Below are 20,438 nucleotides of genomic sequence, written 5' to 3'. Positions count from 1 at the left end.
TTACTATGTCTTCCCTCAGCAGGGTCATAAAATATTGATAATTAATATGTAATCATTGATAGTGACAACTTTTAGCTTTCTCTTGGACAGGTAGGCCTGTTGGCTGTTGAAAGCATTTCTGTTTCTTAGAGGATTTTTATGTTTATAGGATTTATGTTCTTAACCCTGGGAATCTGTGTGCTGCTTTATTTTCTCTGATGCATCTCACTCAGGTTTGGATCATGTTTCAACAGACAGTTTTTCTCCTGAGTTAATAACTATGAAAGTATTTCATCTTGAGACAAGATGGTTAGTTGAGTTTCAGCAAGGCTCAGTGCAGAACTGTGTTGTCAAATGGTCTTTCATTATCTGTAACAATAATAACTACAAGAGAAACCACTGTAGGGACTAGAATCACAGAATGTTAGGGATTGGAAGGGTCCTCGAAAGATTGTCTGGTCCAATCCCCCTGACGGAGCAGGAACAGCCAGATTAGGTTACACAGGAAGGCGTCCAGGCGGGTTTTGAATGTCTCCAGAGAAGAGGACTCCACAACCCCCCTGGGCAGCCTGTTCCAGTGCTCTGTCACCCTCACTGAGAAGAAGTTTCTTCTCAAATTTAAGTGGAACCTTTTGTGTTCCAGTTTGAACCCACTAACCCTTGTCCTATCATTGGTTGTCACCGAGAAGGGCCTGGCTCCATCCTCATGACACTCACCCTTTATATATCTGTAAACATTAATGAGGCCACCCCTCTGTCTCCTCCAAGCTAAAGAGACCCAGCTCCCTCAGCCTTTCCTCATAAGGGAGATGCTCCACTCCCTTAATCATCTTAGTTGCCCTGTGCTCCAGTCTCTCCAACAGTTCCCTGTCCTTCTTGAACTGAGGGGCCCAGAACTGGACACAATATTCCAGGTGTGGTCTCACCAGGGCAGAGTAGAGGGGAAGGAGAACATCTCTCGACCTACTAACCACCCCCCTTCTAATCCACCCCAGGATGCCATTGGCCTTCCTGGCCACAAGGGCAGAGTGCTGGCTCATGGTCATCCTGCTGTCTACCAGGACCTCCTGGTCCCTTTCCCTTACACTGTTCTCTAATAGGTCATTCCCCAACTTATACTGGAACCTGGGGTTGTTTGTGCCCAGATGCAAGCCTCTACACTTCCCCTTGTTCTATTTCATTAAATTTTTCCCTGCCCAACTCTTCAGCCTGTCCAGGTCTCGCTGGATTCCTCCCAGCTTGGTGTCATCAGCAAACTTGCTGATAGTACACTCTATTCCCTCATCCAAGTCATTGATGAATATATCGAATAATATAGGCCCCAGTACTGACCCTTGAGGCACTCCACTAGATACAGGCCTCCAACTAGACTCCACCCAATTGACCACGACTCTCTGGCTTCTTCCGTTCATCCAGTTCGCAGTCCACCTCGCTGCCTGGTCATCCAGACCGCACTCCCTCAGTTTAGCTGTAAGGATGCTGTGGGAGACTGTGTCAAATGCCTTACTCAAGTCAAGGTAGACCACATCCACCGCTCTGCCATCATCTTGTTATATCCTCATAAAAGGCTATGAGGTTGATCAAGCATGACTTCCCTCTGATGAAGCCATGTTGACTGCCCCTAATGACCCTCTTATCCCTAATATGCCTTGAAATGGCACCAAGGATAAGTTGTTCAATCAGTTTCCCAGGGATGGAGGTGAGGCTGACCAGTCTAGAGTTACCCAGGTCCTCCTTCTTGCCGTTTTTAAAGACTGGAGTGACATTTGCTTTCTTCCAGTCCTCAGGCACCTCTCCCATTTCCCAAGACTTGGCAAAGATGATGGAGAGTGGTCCAGCAATGACCTCAGCCAGCTCCCTCAGCACCTTTGGGTGCATCCCATCCGGACCCATGGATTTATGGATGTCCAGATTGCCTAACTGCTCCCTAACCCAGTCCTCATCAACCAAGGCAAACTCCTCCATTGTCCTGACTTGCTCTGGGGCCTCAGGGGTACAGGACTCCTCAGGACAACTTTCAGCAGAGTGGACAGAGACAAAGGCGGCATTCAGTAACTCTGCCTTCTCTGTATCTTCTGTCACCAGGGTGCTCACCTCGTTCATCAGTGGGCCTACATTGCCTCAGGTGTTAGTTTTACCTGCCACGTATTGGAAAAAGCTCTTTCTTTTGTCCTTGACCCCTCTTGCCAGGTGTAATTCTAAGGAGGCCTTAGCTTTCCTAGTTGCCTCCCTATACCCTCTGACAACAGTCTTATATTCTCCCCAAGTGGCCAACCCTTCCTTCCATGATCTATAAACTCTCCTAGAATTTGGTAACATTATCTCTGCAGTTGACTGAAGCATGACAAAAACCAGTATGTTTAGCATTGTAATTGAAGTTGCATGTGACTTTTTTTTTTTTTGAAGGGACACTGTGGTGTGTCTGAGGGTTCGCCCTCCATCCTCTTTGAGAAGCAATGAAACATAAGCTCTCCTTATTCCCTACACCAGCCACAGGCAATTCTTCTGGCCATTTGACATTCCTGAACCCTTGGAGGTGAGGTGACATTTTGTGACCACGGGACTGTGGTGACAGCATGAAAGCACAATAGTTATTGGTTCTGAGGGAGAATAAAATTATGGTGGCAATGAATCTAGCAGCTGCAAAAACAACTCACAAAATAGAAGAAAATACATTTATTCTGAATCAGAGAGCTTGAGCATTTAGTCAGGTTCTAAGACAAATGATAAGACCAGGCACTACTTCTCTTTTATCATTGTTTAAAGACAGGTTTTTGCAAATTGCTGGTCCACTCCCCCATGATAGGTAGGTAGCTAGATAGAAAGAAAATCATTGTGGAAAATAAGTTTTGCCAGAGTAGCATATAATTATGTGACAAAAAATACATCAGGCTGTGCTGCAGGCAAGACACTGTGTCTCATTAGTGTTTGGTGGACTTGATCACAAATAACACATTTCAAAACTGTCAACTCCCACTAATTCTTCTCCTCTGCTTATACTTGCACAGAACCACGCTCAACTTTAGCCCGTCTGTGCCTTGATGCTGATATGTTGAGAGCCATTTCTAAGAAAAGTGGACAGTCTGTGGGTACAAGCTGCTTTTTAACTTTTTTTTTTTTTTTCTTAATTGTTTCATCCTCTGCTGCAGCTGATCACTGACCTCTTTTTTTTTTTTTTCGTTTGGTACTAGATTGAAGGGTGTGGGCAAAGGGACTGTGATAGAATCATTGCTGTTTCAGTTCCCCTCATGAGTTTTGCATTTGCCATATTGCTGAAATAAATGTGTCTGTCACTTCATCCCTCTCCGAGTTCCCATCCGTCAAGGCAATAAGGAGGAAGCAGAGGTTTGTTTCTCAATATGCTTTCGAGATACACCCAATCCAATAATTTTTAGTAAAGTCTATACATGCCGATTGATTTCTCATATGCTTTAGAGATTGTTTCTGTTTTTGAAGGATCAGTATATTAATTTTCACATGCCGTATACTCAGTGACAGACAATAATAAAGCATACCATTTTAACCTTTTCAGTTCCCTGCATTTTAATTTATGGACTGTTCTCATTCCCCTTTATTTATGGCCCCTCAATATAACTGGCAAGGAGAAAGTAGAATGGAGAGCTAGTGAAAATGCATGTTATTTAAAAGGCTCAAGCTTGGCATTATCGTTGTGATAAAAGTTTATGGTCTTTTGTGGGTGATATTTGGCATTAAAATGATGATAGCCCATTCTTAGCTCTAGAAAACATAGTGTTACAATATCTTCTATACACAAGAAAGACAAAGTGGCAGAAATTCAGCTTCATATGAAGTGGTTTATAGGCCAGCATTGAGTTTGGGCAATGGTGGTATAAATCTGGAGTAAGTCTTGTAGGAGTTAAAGAATTTTCTCTGAGTTTTGTGAATGAGCCCTTATGATTTGTTTGAAATCGGCTGCGTGGGTGCTCACCTGTCCACTGCTCCAGCTCCAAACTGCTTGTGAGTAGGAAATCAGAGGAAAAATTTGAATTGTTTCATTTGCTCTGTCTGTTTTGATTTCAGATTTACTGTATGTTCTTAATTTTTATGTCTCTCTAGGATTGCAATTAAAAAATACAACAACTAGGAGAAGAGGAAGGCCAGCCAAAGGTTGATTACAGTCTGTTGCTTATTGTGTAGATTTGTAGATTGTGAAGGCAGAAGGATCTGTGATGATCTTCTAAACTGACCCACATACTTTAAATTTTACCCACTGAATCCTGCACCAAGCCTAACAGCTCTGTCAAAGTTCTGAAAGTATCTATTCAGTATTGATTTAGAAACTAAAAGTTTTTAAAAGATCAATGGAACTTTAACATTTAAATAAAAGATCTGTGGATCTTTAACATTTAAAGAGATGGAGAACTTCCTCCAGATGTTCTCAGAGAACATCTTCCAACACCTCCAGATAATCTTCAGACAGTTAGGAACTCCTTTTGAAGAAAAAACAAGTGGAAACATGTCTCTTTCTTTTTTAATATTCTGAGTTTAATTACAGCTTGTCAAGGTAGGAAAGATGTGCCTGGTAGACTGAAGAGTCTTAAAAGCACTAGATATGCTCTTTCTGCTTAAATAAATCAAGGCAGTGGTGAATTACTAACCTTTCCGTTTCACTCTGAGGAAGCAAAGAGGAAACCAAGAGGATGTGTAGAGCCCAACATCATCCCAGGATGCCATGGCTTGAACATTGCTGTTTGGTGAAGCATTAGAGCAAGTTAAAAATGTCAGAATGAAGGGATGGGAATATTTGGTAGAACTGGCTGAAAATTTTCCATCCTAGTTCTTTCCTGCTGAAAACTGTGGTTTTGACTGGAGCATTTCCTTAAGCAAAATTTGTTGTGCAGAACTTGAATATATAATTTTCATTTGGGCTTTGAAATGTTTTGGTTCTCTTTGGGGACAGGCAGAATGAAACACCGCTCTGCATTAAGTCAAAGCTCAACAACAAACTTGAATAAATTCAGACACAAGCCATATTGCTACAGAAAGAGATAAATCTCATTTCCAGTTATCTTTATTTAACCTTTTTATCAGCCAATTCTAGTTTCCTTAAAATATATCAGGGATTTGTGGGTATTCTCTAAAGAACTGGGCCAAAAAAAAGAGAATTCAGACTGTGAGTTGTTCTTGAAATATTTGATACTAAAGTAAGAGTGAGCACAGAGTATGGTGTCACAAATATAGACATTTGTCTCAGTTTTCTCCGGCAACATAAACAAGATATTTTGCAGTTGTGGGATCAAATTGCTAGCTGATATGAATCAGAGCAACTCTGTTGCTCTGAGTCAAATTTACATCTGGAATAAAATGACACAGCTCTCTTCATGAAGTCAGATGGACGAGATCTGCAGGGCTATAAACCTAAATTAAGTTACCTGATGCAGATCAGTTACAGATTTGACCTATTTGAGTTTTTATTGAACAAGCTGAACCATTGCTGGGAAGTTCTCACCAGAGTTCAATAATGGAGTAGCTCTGAGCAGGATGGTTTGATCAGATGCTTCTAAATTCAGTCTTTGGAGATGTTAGCACAGTTAATGCTGTTCTGTGTAGAATAGCTGAAAAGGGAGGAGAAAGGAATGGTGCTCGTTGATCACACAAATTATAGTGAGGGGAAGATGTTTTAAGATTCGGCTTTATTTTTCATTACCCCATTCTAATTCAATTGGTAGTAAATTAAATTAATTTCCCCAAGTTGAGTCTGTTTTGTCCATGACCGTAAGAGGTGAGTGATCTCCCCCTGTCCTTATCTCAAAATTATTTTACCAGAAAAGTTTTGTTTGTCTGTTTGTTTTGTTGTTTTGTTTTGTTTTATTTTTTGTTTCTTAAACCTTCTTCCCAGTCATCTGACATTAGTAGAAGTGTTTACCTCACCTAGAATGCTATACAATATTCCAAATTTATTGTGACTGTAAACAACAACTCTGCTTGCTTTATAGCTTTCCCAGGCTCCAACAGTAAAACACAATATCTCTATCTGGTTGGAATTATATGTTATAACAGTTTTATGGTGGGGGGGTAAAGCTCTGATAAAGATAAAATAGAGTTTTGCTTTTTTGTGTGACCTTGTCATTTGAAAAAGCATTGCACTCTAACAAGATGTAATTTAAAAGACCTCTGGGAGCAAGCTGAGTTTACTGAGATATTTCTAGAGTAATTACTTACTGCGAGTTGTCAGTGCGCTCTGTTACAGTTCCTTTCCTAGCAAATGTAGATATCTGGGATTGTGTAGAATGGATTAGAGCTCCTACCATTAACGTTTGATGTGAGACAGTAGTGAAAAAGATGGATGCTCGTATAACTGACATTTCCTGCATTTATGGCCATAGACTAAAATGCCAGGCATATAATTTCAAGTAAAATGGCAGACCCAACTCAATAATATTTAATGATGTCATAGACCTTGGCGAGGAGAATAGCTAACGGAAGTCATTGCACTGCATTTATCGAATTGTTAAAATGAGTTGAATAATAATGGTGTTTGCAGGAGTTTTGTTTTAGAAATTTATTACCATGATCTGGTACTCTGAAAATGAATTATTTATCATTCCAATCAACACAAAATATAGGAAAGACTTTGAGCTAAGTTAACTGAAGGCAAGATTTTTACACCGACTTTGTCCTGGCGTTTACAGTGTAGAAATGTCCTCAGTAGCGCAGGAAACAGTTTTGAAGATGGGATGATTGAAATTACCTTCCAGAAGAATCTCCTTTTAGTAGTTGACTCTTCACAAAGTTGGACCTTTCTGTCTCTTTCTGGGAATGTCAGGATTTAGATTCTGCAAAGCTTATATCATGGAGACACTTGCATGTCAGGACAATTATGATGTCAGCAAGCGGAACATTACTTCAGTACCCTTCTGCTAATGTTTTAGAAAGCCTGGAATAAGCAGGAAGGACTCGGACTGATGGAGAACCTCAAGCAGATGGAGAACCTCGAGTTGATGGAGGTGATTCTAGGTCTGTGGCTACAGGGTTTCTCCACATGGAAGGCACAGAACAAAGCTGGACTGGAAGAAGTTTGCACACCTTTCCATTTGTGAGTCTGTAGGATTTCCATTGATAAGGCAATAATAATAATTACATATATAGTATAATAATGATAAGTATGTGAAGGTAGATCTTCCAGCCAGAGCCAGGTAATTTTACAGGCTTTTCAGAAGTTTACAAATGCAAAATGGCCAGTATGTGCGTTCACGTTCAGCAACAACAAAAAAACCCCTCAAATTTTTACTTTTAGAAAGAGAATTGCAAAAGCATTTACTCTCTACCAAAATCCAAGCATCTTGTTCTGAGTATTCTACCTATAAAAAGGAAAATTTGGAATTGGAAAGAAATAGAAGAGCTCAATTTTTCAAATGCCAGCATCAAGTCTTGAATTTTTCCAGTTAAACCAGAACCAGATACGCTAGGTAAATAGAACAGTGAATCGGTATGTACACTTCTCTGTCAGTATGTATCAGCCTCTTTTAATTGTATATGGAAGAGTCATCAAGTTGCACCTCATTAGCCTTAATTAAGACTTCAGGAGGCTCAGCAGTGGAGGACACAAAGGAGGTAGTAGGAGAGGTATCCAAAAGTAGCCTTCTTTCAGTGAAATTAATGCTTCGTTTTGGTTTTCTGAGCCGGTACAACTCCTGCATTAGAGCAAATGGTAGTTATAAGTGTAAATTCCTATCAATGGCAAAATTCCCTCTCACTTCAACAGAGCCAGGATTTTCCTATAGTGCAAAGTTCTGTAAATTTCAACTAATTTCAACTAAACCTCTTAAAACCTGCTTAAAAACAACCTGAAAGGACTTGGAAATTCCCCTCTGGAGAGAGTCATCAGGCACTCAGAAGACGTGGCCAGGGTCACTTAATTCTTTGGATCCTACCCAACTTCTATCAAAGTTAATTGAAAAAACTCCCACTGACTTGAAGAGGTTTTGGATCCGGCTCAAACGGCTCTTGGTGGCAGCAGATTGAGAGAAGGAACCTCACTGCGCAATTCCAGCCATCTGCCTACGGGTAAGCATTTGATGATACAAATGTATTTGCTTCAAACATGTCATGAGGCACTTGGCTTCTAATTAGGCAGTATTTCAGACCAAAGGAGATCTCCTTCTCACCTGAGGCCTTTGTCAGAGACCTGTTCTGAGCCGGTGATCTTTAAAGTAGCAAAACATGCTAATGCACAGCAATGTCACAATTTCTTCTCTCCGTTCTGCGTATGTAAAAGATAACCACGTGTGATGTTGAGCTGCTGTTTGGATTCCTGCCTCACTGCAGGCTAGCTGTAGCATGAGACAAGACAAAATGTCATCATTACCACCTCAAACTTGTGCTCAGTGATACCATTGTCATTACCAGTTTTTTACTATATCAACTGTGGGGTTAGATAAAAGAACTCTTTCAGAAACAAAGCAGAGAAGTGCAGTATGTAAGGACTCTTAATTAGCACACACAACTTCATGTTGCCCTTTTCATCGAAAACTGGTCACATCTTTTGTAGTACTGTATCTGAGAGGAGTTTCAAATGCAAAGCTGGGCAAGCAGCAAGATGAATTTCAATATGAAACATAGAATGATAAAATAGTTTGGATTGGAAGTGATGTTCAAAGCTCTTCTAGTCCAACCCCCTGCTATGAGCAGGGACATCTTCACCCAGATCAGGTTGCTCAGATCCCCGTCCAGCCTGGCCTGGGATGTCTCCAGGGATGGGGCATCCACCACTGCTCTGGGGAACCTGGGCCTGGGTCTCACCACCCTCAGGGTCAAAAATTCCTTCCTCGTGTCCAGCCTGAATCTCCCCTCCTTTAGTTTAAAACAGTCACTTCCTGCCCTATTGCAACAGGCCCTGATAAAAAGTGTGTCCCCATCTTTCCTGTAGCCAATTTGTGGCATTTTAAGAACTTATTTTGCTGTTCTTCCATCCTTAAAATCACTCAGGGATAGTATCTCATCTTCTGTCCCCATGTTCAGTTGAGGGTTTGTGTCTTTCCCCCACCCCCCTCAATTCTGTATACATGCTCCTCACTTTCAAAAGCTTTTGTGTGGACCCCCTCAAATGCTGCAGGTATACAAAAACATTAAAGCAGCTTTAGAAGGCATATGTTTTCTTCACGTGAGGGAAAGGCGATGCAACATCTTTTGCAATGTGCTCTCTCGAAAATACCGTACAAGTCTTCGTAGCTGTGAATGGGGAGGTAGTGTCATTAACCTCACTGTTCTGGGTGGCTGGATGCTAAAATATCAAATCAAGTTCAATGTAGAAAAAAAGAAAAAGTAGTGCACATTGAGGAAAAAATCAATCCAAACTCTACACTTGGCAGTGGGTCACCAGCTACCTGTTAGCCTTTCAAGAGAAACATGTTTGGGTTAAAATAGATAGTTCTGCCACAATATTGGCTTAATGATCTGTGGCAGTTCTAAATGCAGGTGGAAGGTTAGAAATTATTATGAAGGAACAGTCCACAGGGTAGAAGTCATTATTATAGCACTGTATAAATCCATGACTCCCACATCTTGAGCCCTCTATATTTCTAGCAGCCTTATGTTTGACAAATGTTACCGTAAAACTGGAAAAGATCCAGAGGATGTATCAAGGGCTTTCAAAGTATGAAAGAGCTTCAACACAAGGAGGGATCAAGCAGTTTGGGACTTTTCAAGCTGGAAAAGCGATGGCCGGAGGAGTGTGAAATGAGTTCATGGTAGAGAACAGTTGCTCAGTGTTTCTTCCAGGACTCAAAAGTTCAGCAAGGAAAACCTATTACACAAAGGTTTAAAGCGCTTCAAGGAAGCATTTCTTTACAGATCATCTAGTTCAGCCACGGAAACTCTTGATGCAGAACATTGTAACTGCTGAAAGTTTACGAGCATTAAAAAAACAAACAAAAAAAAATAGCCAACTTTGGAAAAATCTGCAGGAGATAAGTGCAAAGGAAACTGTTGAAATAATGATGAAACTTCTCTATCTGAGGTATCCTGAGCTTCAAATATATCTGTGCAGGGAGGGAGTGTTGTTGAAGCCTGTAGCTTTTAGCTGAATTTCATTTGAACCTTTTATTTTATCCTTGCTCAGGTCTGTAAGAGAGCTTTCACAGCATCATGGAGAGATGGCTCAACTGGTCTCTTCCCTCTGGGCAGGTCTATGTGAGGACTGTCTCGCAGACAAGAACCATGACCTTCTGTTTGCCAGGTGGATGCTGATTTCTTTACTTTGTGAAGGACTGTCTGTCTTGAAATCATGTCCTGCAGTTCATAATGTGTGAAATTGGTCTTTTCTGAAAAAGTGTTTTTTCCTAGGGTTCTTGCATCTTTGAAAGGAAAGTCAAGAAGAAAAATACAAGAGATCACAAAACACTTATTACTCACAATATGATTCAGCAAGAAAAGAAACTAAAATAGAGATCTCTCAAGAAGGGGGTGAGGAGTGGGGCTAGGAAAGAAGCCTCGTGTCTTGCAGGGAGGCCAGAATCTCTCACCTGTTTATTGATCTTACTAAAACCTGGAACGGTGAACTGCAAAGTTGGAAGCAACAAATACCCAAGGATGCTTTGCAAGTTTATCAAATCCACCTCATATCACACAAGTTGGCATTGAATGGAGGCTCTTTCGGACTAAGAGAGTTGCAAACTACTCATTGACAATAGTGGCTGGTCTCCTTCGAGTAGATTACAGCTTCATTCCCTCTTCTATCTCGGATGAGTTCTCTTAGATACTTCATAGTGGTAATGGGGTATAATTAGGTTCCTGCCTGCTTTTTAGGCTGGTCTGGTTAGTAAAACCCTGGGCTAGGACTCAAGAGACCTGGTTTATATGCTGAGTTCTGCTGCCAAGAGCCCAGAGATCAATCAGTTCCTCATGGCTGTGGCTCAGTTTTACCAGCCGTTAAACAGAAAAGATAATGCAAAGGAGGAGAGCTGATGAAACACAAAGCTGAAATTCACTGATGCTTCCAAATAAACCTGTGAAGCTGTGGAAGCTCAGGTCTGTTCCTCCCTTATTCAAAAATCCAAACATCTGGGAACAGTGGTGGGTGACAGGCAAGGTAGTCCCTGTGTGTGGGTTCTCAGCTGTGAAGGCAAAACTGTACTTTGCTACTCCCTGGAGGAAGGGTGATGGCAGGGCTCACCTCGAATAGATTTTATTTGTCTGTCAGAACTCAGGCCTGTCTTAATTGTTTGAGGAGAGGTGATTTATTATATGTATGCAGCTTAGGCTCAAGGTAAATGCCCATGATAGGCAGAGGGGATCCCTTCTGCCCTTTTGTAGCTCCCTTGGGTGCTTTCTCACTTGAAAAAAAAAAAAAAAAATTACTCTCCCATTTGTAGTCATCTACTGAAATCAGATACTAAAGAAAAATTGAAGTTTAGTGAGGAGAACAAAAGACTGAAGTTGAGGTTCCAGATGTTTTCTTGAAGGTATCAGGGTCCAGTTACTGTTCAAGCCTGGGAGAAGTCTTGCACAAGTTGTCCATATTGGTGGGCATGCATGTTATTTCTTCAAGCCTGGTAGGTTCAGTGAATTATTATTGTATCTGTGCTATTTATATGAGTTCTTTTTCAGGATTAGAGCTTCCTTAATTTTTTTTTTCTACGCAATTATCTTTGTACCTCCACGTGTCAGAGCTCTTGTTATTGAGAAGGGTAACTGAGACAGAGGCTATGCAGCTTGCTAGTATTCTGTACAAAATACAGTTTTCAAACATACTCTTCTAAACCTTATACAGACAAACACCCACCAAGCTGTCTCTGGGAGAGAAAGAAATTCCCACTGAGAAGGGATGAGAAGAGATTCTTGCAAAGAGACGGGCTGAGTAGAACATGGCAGGACACGGGAGCATGCTCACTGTTCCTCATTAGTGGAGGAATTTGTATGGCACATCACAGCACACATGGGATCCTGCAACACCTCCTGTGCCCCCACGCTATCAAACAGTTAAGCTGGGAGGACACAAAGGCGAGAAATTTGCCTTTATTCTCCTAATATTGTTTTCAGCAGGTTTTAACTTAGGCAGTCTCTCAGAATATACTGACAATGGCTTTCAGTAATGGAATTTTAAGTGGGACCAAGTTGCTATGTGCGGGAAGATTTTGTGGCTACGTTTTCAAGTCAGAGTGTTAAAAATCCAAAGTTGAAAAGCATTTATTTCCAAGCTATCTATTTTAATGTAAAAAAAAAACCCAAACAACAAACAAACTCAACTCTCATCTGTCTTTTCTACCAAAAGTGATAAATACTTGATTTGAGATAGTATATTTTGGTGAGATTCAGCAGCAATTTATTCACTTATGGGAAAATACAAAGCTGTTGTTCTTTACAGAAAAAACAAAACAAATGTTTGTATTAGAATTGTAAATTTTTGTGTTTGGAACTGTGTCCAGTAAACACTGTAAAGCATCGATACATATGCCAAAGCAAGAAAAGAATACAGGTTTACACACTGGATGGAATAGCTGGTGAGAAGCTTGTAAAGGGTTATGCAGAGTATACATTTAACCTTAGTAAATGCATAACTAACAATGCAATAAGAAAATACAGGAAGACTAAAACATGTACGTCTTGTCTGCTATGTTGCCATGGACCTTTATCAACCTGTATGTCTTTATCACAGACTCCAGCTTTTATTGACTTCCTTGGTAACAAGGATGATTCCTTAAAATAGTTGTCATCTTTCCAGTAAAATCCAGAGGGGCTTCACCTTTGCAAGACAGATACACAGCTTATGGAGGCTCTAAGAAAATTGGTTTATTGTGAACTAGTGGAATAAGAGAAAAGTAGGCTGAAGTGAAGTGCGCTGCAGTTCCCTTAAAATCAGTAAGATTGACCCTGAGTGGTAGATTTGTCTCTGTGTTCCATGCTTGAAAAAAACGGGATTTCTTTACCTAGACTAGGTACTTCGATCAGTGAGAGAAACACAGGTTTTTAGTAGTTGTACTGGCAAATATTAACGTACAAATAGCCTCTCTGGTCCTATTTTCCCACCAAATACAGAATGTAAAGGTGCAAAGGTCTCAGGCTAATCAGAAATCTTGTCCGAAGTAGAGTCTTGGTTGGCTTGGGTTTGTTTTATTTGAGTTCAACATAGATGACTGTAAGTATCATTTTTGTGAAACTTGAGTGTTGAAAGGTCTCAGCCCACTGAAGTCAAGGAGTTGGTTACCACAGACAAGCGAAGGATGACCCATGGCCCAAAGGGCCACAGCCTGGAAATTACTACTCAAACTCTTGCCCAGAGAAATGCGCTAATCAAAAAATAGTCACAGCTGTGTCTCACTAGTGCCCCTCTGTATGTACCAAGTCAAAAAGCCCTCCTCATTTTTATTGTTAAAGCTTGTGTTGGATCAGGAGGTGACAGCTCTGCTGCCATAAAGCTGAGAAACCTCAGTGCCATACATATTTATCTTCCTACAAATGGAAGAAACTACAGTGGAGTCATGTTTTCCCATTTATAGGTGGCTATCAAGGTTTCCAAAGCACAGTGGAGCATGAAGATCATGCATTTAAGTTCCAGAGTTGAAGGTTAGTGAGATGCGACTCAGGCAGGAACAGAGGAGTGAGCACGTTCCCAAGCAGAAAAAAAGAACTCCAGCATCACGCCTCATAAATAGGCTGTCACAGGCCTTTGTGTGTGAGAGTCTCAAGGGCCAATTAATGGGAATCTAAGCTCATATAATTAAAAAAAAAAAAAAAAGCAATCCCTTATAAGATTTTGATACTGTAACTCAAATATTTTCTTCCTCATTGTTTTTCACTTCCATTTTGTCTTTGAAGTGTGAAACTGAAATCTGTTTTCTAACACCCTCCTAAAAAAAATCCCCAGAACAATAAACCCCTAAACAAAACAAAAATCTCTCCATCTCTCAAAAAAGTAGTTTACTTTGTGTTCTCTTAAGGCTGCTGCCTGATTTGGGACCTGATCCAGTGCCCTGGATTTTAACACTGAAATGTCCTGCCATTCATTTTGATAGACTTTTGGATTAGGCTCCCACATGAAGACTTTCAGATTGTTTTCACTGCTGGAGCTCAACCATTACACATTGAGAAACTCCACTGTGCTATTAGCTGTGAGACTAGAATGCCTGATCTACGGCTGCATGGTTATGAGGATAAATTAGCCAGTTGAGATCTATACTTGAGAAAAAAAGGAAATCAAGGATTTGGCGGGTGACCTGACAGTTCCAGAAAAGGAGAGAGAAAAGGAAAAAAGCCCTGAAATAAATATTAATATGTTTTCTATCTCGCTTCTCCCTGACATATCGATTTTGCCAAAGCTCACACGTTGAACTACTGTGTTTTGAATACGATTTTTGAAATATTTAAAAAGAAGAAAATTTCGAGGATAGTTCCAAGTGAGTAACTGTTTCAAAAGGAAAAATTCAAATGTTTTGTCACAGGCTCTAGACAGATTCAAAGCAAGTAGTCTGGTTCACGGTAAGGATTTGTGATGTGCCTGCTGATACTGTGAAATCTGCAGTCTTGGGGTAGAAAAAAACTTTCATTGGCTTGACTGGGAACAGAAGCACCCTGATTTCTTGTCACTAAAAACAGGAGCATATTATTTTGTTTGCTGTGTCTGTTAATCATGCATGCACAGAGGTCTTGGCAGGTGTGTTTATAATAGAGTATTTCTGTTACTTCCACATAGAGTTAGATTTAGACACGAGCATCCCAATATCTTACCAAACTTGTAGGCTGGTGCTGGAGTAATTTATTATTAATTAACCTGGGCTACTTTCCTGCCTGCTAGAAGGGTTTAGGGTCATATGCTGGTTTAGCTTCAGTTTCTTTGCATCCCAGGTTAGGCTGCAGACAGTATAATGTGTTACTGCACTTAAAATCTATAAAAATGAAGCTCCCGTACACATTTTCCCCTTAGGTATGATATATGAATGTGTTTGAAAAGTTGGGGTGTAGGGACGTATCTTCTGCTAACAAGTAATTTTGTTAATTTTTTAAAAAAATTTTAATGACATTTTTGCTTTAATCTCAAATTTTGAAAATCAGCACTGGCAGATGTTGCAGTAGGTGTCAACAGTACATCAAAGTCTCTTGTGATTGCTCAGGTTTCACAGTTGTTTGGTTTATTGGCAGAAAGGGAAAGAAGGTAAAGTATTTGATGGTTTTCCAGTGTGCTGTTATGATGTCGAACCTACTGCAAGAAAACAGGGACTGGAAATGAGATTGTAGTGACAGCATAGGAGCACAAAATTGAGGAATTACTTCTTATTGGACTTAGCAGATATGGAGCTATCCCCTGAAGATGACAATTATTTTTAGCTGAAGTGTTTGGACTGGGTTGGTTTAATTACAGGGTTTTGTACTAAGCAAACTTAATGGGTTTAGGCCTAACATCTGTCATAGTCTTTGGCACTTGAGTTTATTCCCCACTAATTCTTGGCTCTGCCCCAACACTGACATCTGGGGGGAATTCCTTCAGTCGCAGAGGAACAACAGTGCTGGCATTGGTTTCAATTTTGCTGTTTCCATACTGGTACAAAACCAGCTCCCATTAAACTGATTAAGCTTTTAACAATTTATTCAACATACTGAAAGGTTACCCGTGTAGTTACTTATTAGTCACTTTTCACATCATTAACAAGCTATTTATGACACCTTCACGTGCAGGTACAAAGCCTTCTGGAGGATTCCTCCAATTTAATTTCTCTAGTTTAATGCCGAATGGAGAGAACAAAGGCAAAGCTCACAGTCGCTAATTAAGAGGATGAAGGAAGGCAGAGGGGATGCTGACAAGAGGTCATGGGCTCGTTAAAAAGAAAAAACTATATCCTGAGGATGGGGAGATATTACAGACAATTCTTGGAGGCTTGCTGAAGTGCAGAACAAATCCATGTGTATCTTACTGCCCCTTTTTGTTAAAAACTGCTTTGTCCTTAACTATTTACTTGATACTGCACAAAAGCAGCTTATAGTATCACATCTGAAATAATACTGAATAGAAATTCTGGTTTTCTTTGCGAAAGGACTTTGGTAGGACATGTAGCCCTTTGATTACCAAATGTTTCATGAGAAGCTCTTGAAGGAACCCGGCTGGAAAACAGGATTTCATCAGTTCCATGAGCTCCTGACGGAGGTTGGCATACCATGTGCATCGAAGTCTCGGTGAACCTGTCTGTTCAAGTGGCTGGAGTGTTACAGAATGATAGAATCATTTTGATCGGAAGAGACCCTTAAGATCATAGTTAAGAGAAGTGCCAAATTAGTGTATACTGTGATTAAGGTATAAAGGTTGTAATATTAACCAAATGACATGAGATAAATGCTTCCTGACCACCTGCAAAATGAGGGGAATATCCCCTCATTTATCCCCACGTTTTGGATCCTTCTGCATGGCAAGAGGGAGACAGAAGACTAAGTAATACATTGTTCAGAAGCAGAGTGCTTAGTTTGTATTTAATAATTAATAGATGTATTGTAAGAAAGAAACTAAACAATTATAACTAACATCATCAATTATTTCTTAGTATGTCAAAATTTTCAGAAATTGTAATGCATATATAATAATTATGTGAATATAAACAATGCAAGAGCATCCAGTCTTTGGAGCACTTATGAAGGATGATCCCCAGTGTTTGCCAGAATGCTGCTTAACAGTATAATTGACTCTACTGTTAAGTTTATTTCTCCGTTTCAATAGAATCCAACCATAACCTAAATCATGTCCCTAATAACCTCATCTCTGTGTCTGTTCAACCCTCCAGGAATGGCGACTCCACTACTGCCCTGAGCAGCCTGTTCCAATGCCTGACAACCTTTTCTGGGAAGAAATTGTTCCCAATATTGAACCTAAACCTCCGCTGGTGTGACTTCAGGCCATTTCCTATCATCACTTGTTACTCATGAGAAGAGGCCAACACCCTCCATGCTTCAACCTCCTTTCAGGCAGTTGCAGAGAGCAAGAAGGTCTCCCCTCAGCCTCCTTTTCTCCAGCTGAACGCCTGAGATCCCTCAGCTGCTCTTCATCAGACTTGTGCTCCAGCTTCTTCACCACTTCTGTTGCCCTTCTCTGAACTCATTCCAGCACCTCAAGGTCTTTCCTGAGCCCTGAAGTGATTTTGATGCCCCTGGCACCGCCATTTTGAGCCCTGAGGTGATCTTGATGCTGCCATTTTGAGCTCTGAGGTGAGGTGCCCAAAACTAACCCCAGGATTCGAGGTTTGGCCTCACCAGTGCTCAATACAGGGGGATAGTTACTGCCTTGGTCCTGTTGGTCACAGTATTCTTGATGTATCCTGGCCAAGTCCTCTAGCAGTGAGAGATTTCATCAGAGCAGTGTTGGCCATGAGACAACTTTGCTTTGTGGGGCGAAGATGGGCTTTTCTGTCAGTGCCCAGGGCCTCGCTGGTGTCAAGGGCAGGAAGATATGAGGAATTTCTGTGGTTTGGGCAAAACTTCCTGCCAGTGTGGTGTCACCTTCTCACCTGCTAATTTAAAAAGCCCCAACTCAAAAAAAAAAAAAGAAAGTATTAAATTTTAAACAGCCCCAACCCCATCCCTTAAAAAAAAAAAAATAAAGGGAAAGTCACCAATTATTCACCTTGGCATAAACTCATTGCCAGTCTTTCTAGTGTCATCAGCTGCTGTTCATGTTCTCTGTAGTTACCTGGCCTCTTCATTTGCAGTTTTCCATCCTTCTTTTTGCTTCTCCTTTATTCCCCTTGGGTTTTGTAAAATATTAAGTTGATCGGGTTTGTGCAGCTGTGATCTTCAGCAAAAGAGTAATAAGTCAAGGGAACAATTATCCCCTCTGGAGCCTCATCAGGGACTCACCAGGGACTTTGCACCCATGTTACAAACGTATATTTCCTTTTCCTCCTGTTGTCCTTGTTGCCTCAGCCCTGTGGCCATGACGACTTTGGTGTCATCACCTGCACAAATTGCTTGAAGGACCCAGTCCGTGCTTGGGAGGCTGAAGGGTCCATGTCCCAATCTCTGCTATTTTGGTGGCACTTAGGCCTTCCTGGAATAGTTGGTAGAACAAGACACACCTGGACAGTTTAGTTGCAGCTTTTCTTACTTCCACTGGTTAAATGTAAATGAAAATGATATTTTGTCAAGCTACAAAAAGCACAAGGATAGTTGTTCTTGTTCCTGTAATGCTTCTAATCGGTTCACAATCCCAAGGAAGGAAGAAATTAAGAGCTGAAGTAGGGAAGCTTGAGGGCTACCGAAGTGCTGGTTTGTGGTGCTTGAGATGGATGGGAGCCTTGTCTGAATAGGGCTCATTTCTAAAGCTGCCTCTTTCTTTGCTGGTTTCTAGAAAAAAAAAAAAAAAATTCATGCCATAACTGTTGCATTAGCATGCTGATTAGCTGCAGAATGTCTCTGCTGTCAGACACATAAAGGAGAAGCTCTTAACAGAAAAGGGGCAATCAAGGGGAAGCAACTGGTTGCAGCACGCATAGCTGATTGTTAAATGTTCTTACACCATCTTATTGTATTTACTCATGTACAGGGATGGCAAATCGTACAAACAGCTGAGCAAAGAGTTCTGGGAAGTACATCGGCTTCTGAACATCGCCAGGCCGGGGAAAAAACCACAACTGGGAGAACAAAAGATGGCACAGACTGAGAGATCCTCCTCATTCAGCAGGATTTTTTTTGTTCAGTATGATTTTACTTTTTTACAGCTTTTGAGTCATCAAAACAGACATTTTCAATTTTATTTTTTTTACAACAGCAACTAATACCTAATTTTCCCATTTTGCTGGCACTGCAGTTTTGAAAATCCTTTGTATTTTTCTCAGGAAAATCAACTTTGAAAAGTTGTTCATTTCAAATTAGTTTAATCTTTATTTTCCAAAACTGAAATTAGATAATAATTTTGGCCAGAGGCTATATTACACTAATTTCAATTTTTCATGATAAAATAAGAGACTCTAAAATGATACTGCTTATTTCTGTTACAGAATGAAGGCCAAATTCTCCATCCACCCATCTCTGTGGTGTCCTGGCATCAGAGTTAATGCTCTTCCTCTTCAGTGCCTCTTGCTTTCATTATCTGTTCAATCTTTTTTTTAACACAATAACTGACTTTTCTTGTGGGTGATTAATGTCTTCAAACAGGTATAGCTATCAACTGGCATGTATGGGCTAGAGGTGTTACATGAATTATGCAGACTGCTGGATGAAGTTGGCATTTCAATACAATTCTCCTTGTAAAAATTGTTCTCGTTTTCTCCCCTAATCAGTCATTCATACTCTACTTTTTTTTTTCCACTTTGATCCTTCTTTTCTAATTAACTCTTTCATCCTCTTCCGAGAGCTTGACTAGAGGCAGATCTGCGAAGAGAGCCTCTCTACACCTGTCGTGAATAATAATTCTAAACCAGAAATCTGTATTAAGAATATGATAAATGGGGGAATTAAACATTAAATAAGCTGCACACTGTGAGTTGAAGTGCTGTTGTTGTTGGGGGTGGTTTTCTTAGCCGTTTTGCACTGGTGTAAGTGACCCCAAGGCAGTGATCAAGACACTCGAGAGCTGGAAAGGTTGTAGATGTTCAGTGATGAAAGGACACTTCATGTTTGCAGCAAAGAAGTATTTAATGCTATGTACTTAATACTAGTGAAAAAACTTGTTCTTTGAGCAGTTGCAGTATTCTCTATGCCAAAGAAATGCCAGAATGTTTGTTTTCTGTGAAGTGGTGGGTATTGTTTATTTGAAAGCTGTCCAAAACAAATTAAATATATGTATATGCTCATATTTAAAACTAATGTGATCACTGTACTTGCAGTGTGATTTAGTTACAAGATAAACACCTAATTATACTTTTTCATATTTCTAATTTACTATTAATAGTATATCCAAACATTTGCCTACATGGTCTGTAAGAATTGTAAATATACTTAGCTATTAGCTATATATCTCTTAGTTTGTCAAAACAGTGGTATATACAATGTTGTTACCACTTTCAACTACATGTAGATCGCCTTTAATCACGCGATGAAAGGGAAATCTTCACAACAGAACAAGTCTGTAGTTATGTAAATATTACTGAAAAGTATGATCGTGGATCTATTAATATCCATAGCTAATCTTTACTTTCAGCTGATACGAACCCCAGTATATCTCTAGTGACTGCTCTGGAGTGTGGGTGTAAGGTAATAAGCTCCTTTGCACTAAGTGATAATCACTATGAGGTCCTGCCCTAAATTGCCTCTCAGCACTATCAGTTTATGAAATGTAAAATAAATGCATATCATGGGAGGAGAACGAGAACCCCAGGGTTTAAATGAGACATGCTTGTAGCAATGAATAGTTATGTTGTGTTTAAAGCAGATTAAAATACATCTTAATGGATTTTGTTGTTCTTGTAGCTTTCTCTGCATAAAGTTGTCTGTAGCTGGAAGTAGGGTATGCACTGTGAGCCTGGGTCATACAGAAGTAACCTTGTACTCTTAATTCTCTGCTGCCTTCTCCATTTTTCCTTTTC

The 20,438-nt window shown here is 40.3% G+C and overlaps 1 long non-coding RNA gene across 5 annotated transcripts in view; it reads left to right on the top strand.

Moving 5' to 3' along the window:
• The window catches only part of LOC139827822 (uncharacterized), a 256,089-nt gene extending 235,784 nt beyond the window's left edge, over positions 1–20,305 (top strand). For all 5 annotated transcript variants that reach the window (XR_011738841.1, XR_011738840.1, XR_011738838.1 and 2 more), the window contains 2 exons: positions 16,704–17,124; positions 18,458–20,305. This is a non-coding gene — a long non-coding RNA (uncharacterized lncRNA). The remainder of the gene's footprint in view (positions 1–16,703; positions 17,125–18,457) is intronic.
• The last annotated feature ends 133 nt before the right edge of the window (positions 20,306–20,438 follow it).

The sequence above is a fragment of the Patagioenas fasciata genome, chromosome 4, assembly GCF_037038585.1.
Source record: "Patagioenas fasciata isolate bPatFas1 chromosome 4, bPatFas1.hap1, whole genome shotgun sequence".
NCBI classification, from domain to species: domain Eukaryota; kingdom Metazoa; phylum Chordata; class Aves; order Columbiformes; family Columbidae; genus Patagioenas; species Patagioenas fasciata.
The sequence above is the reverse complement of the archived record's forward strand: the minus strand, read 5'-3'. Positions and strand labels throughout refer to the sequence as shown.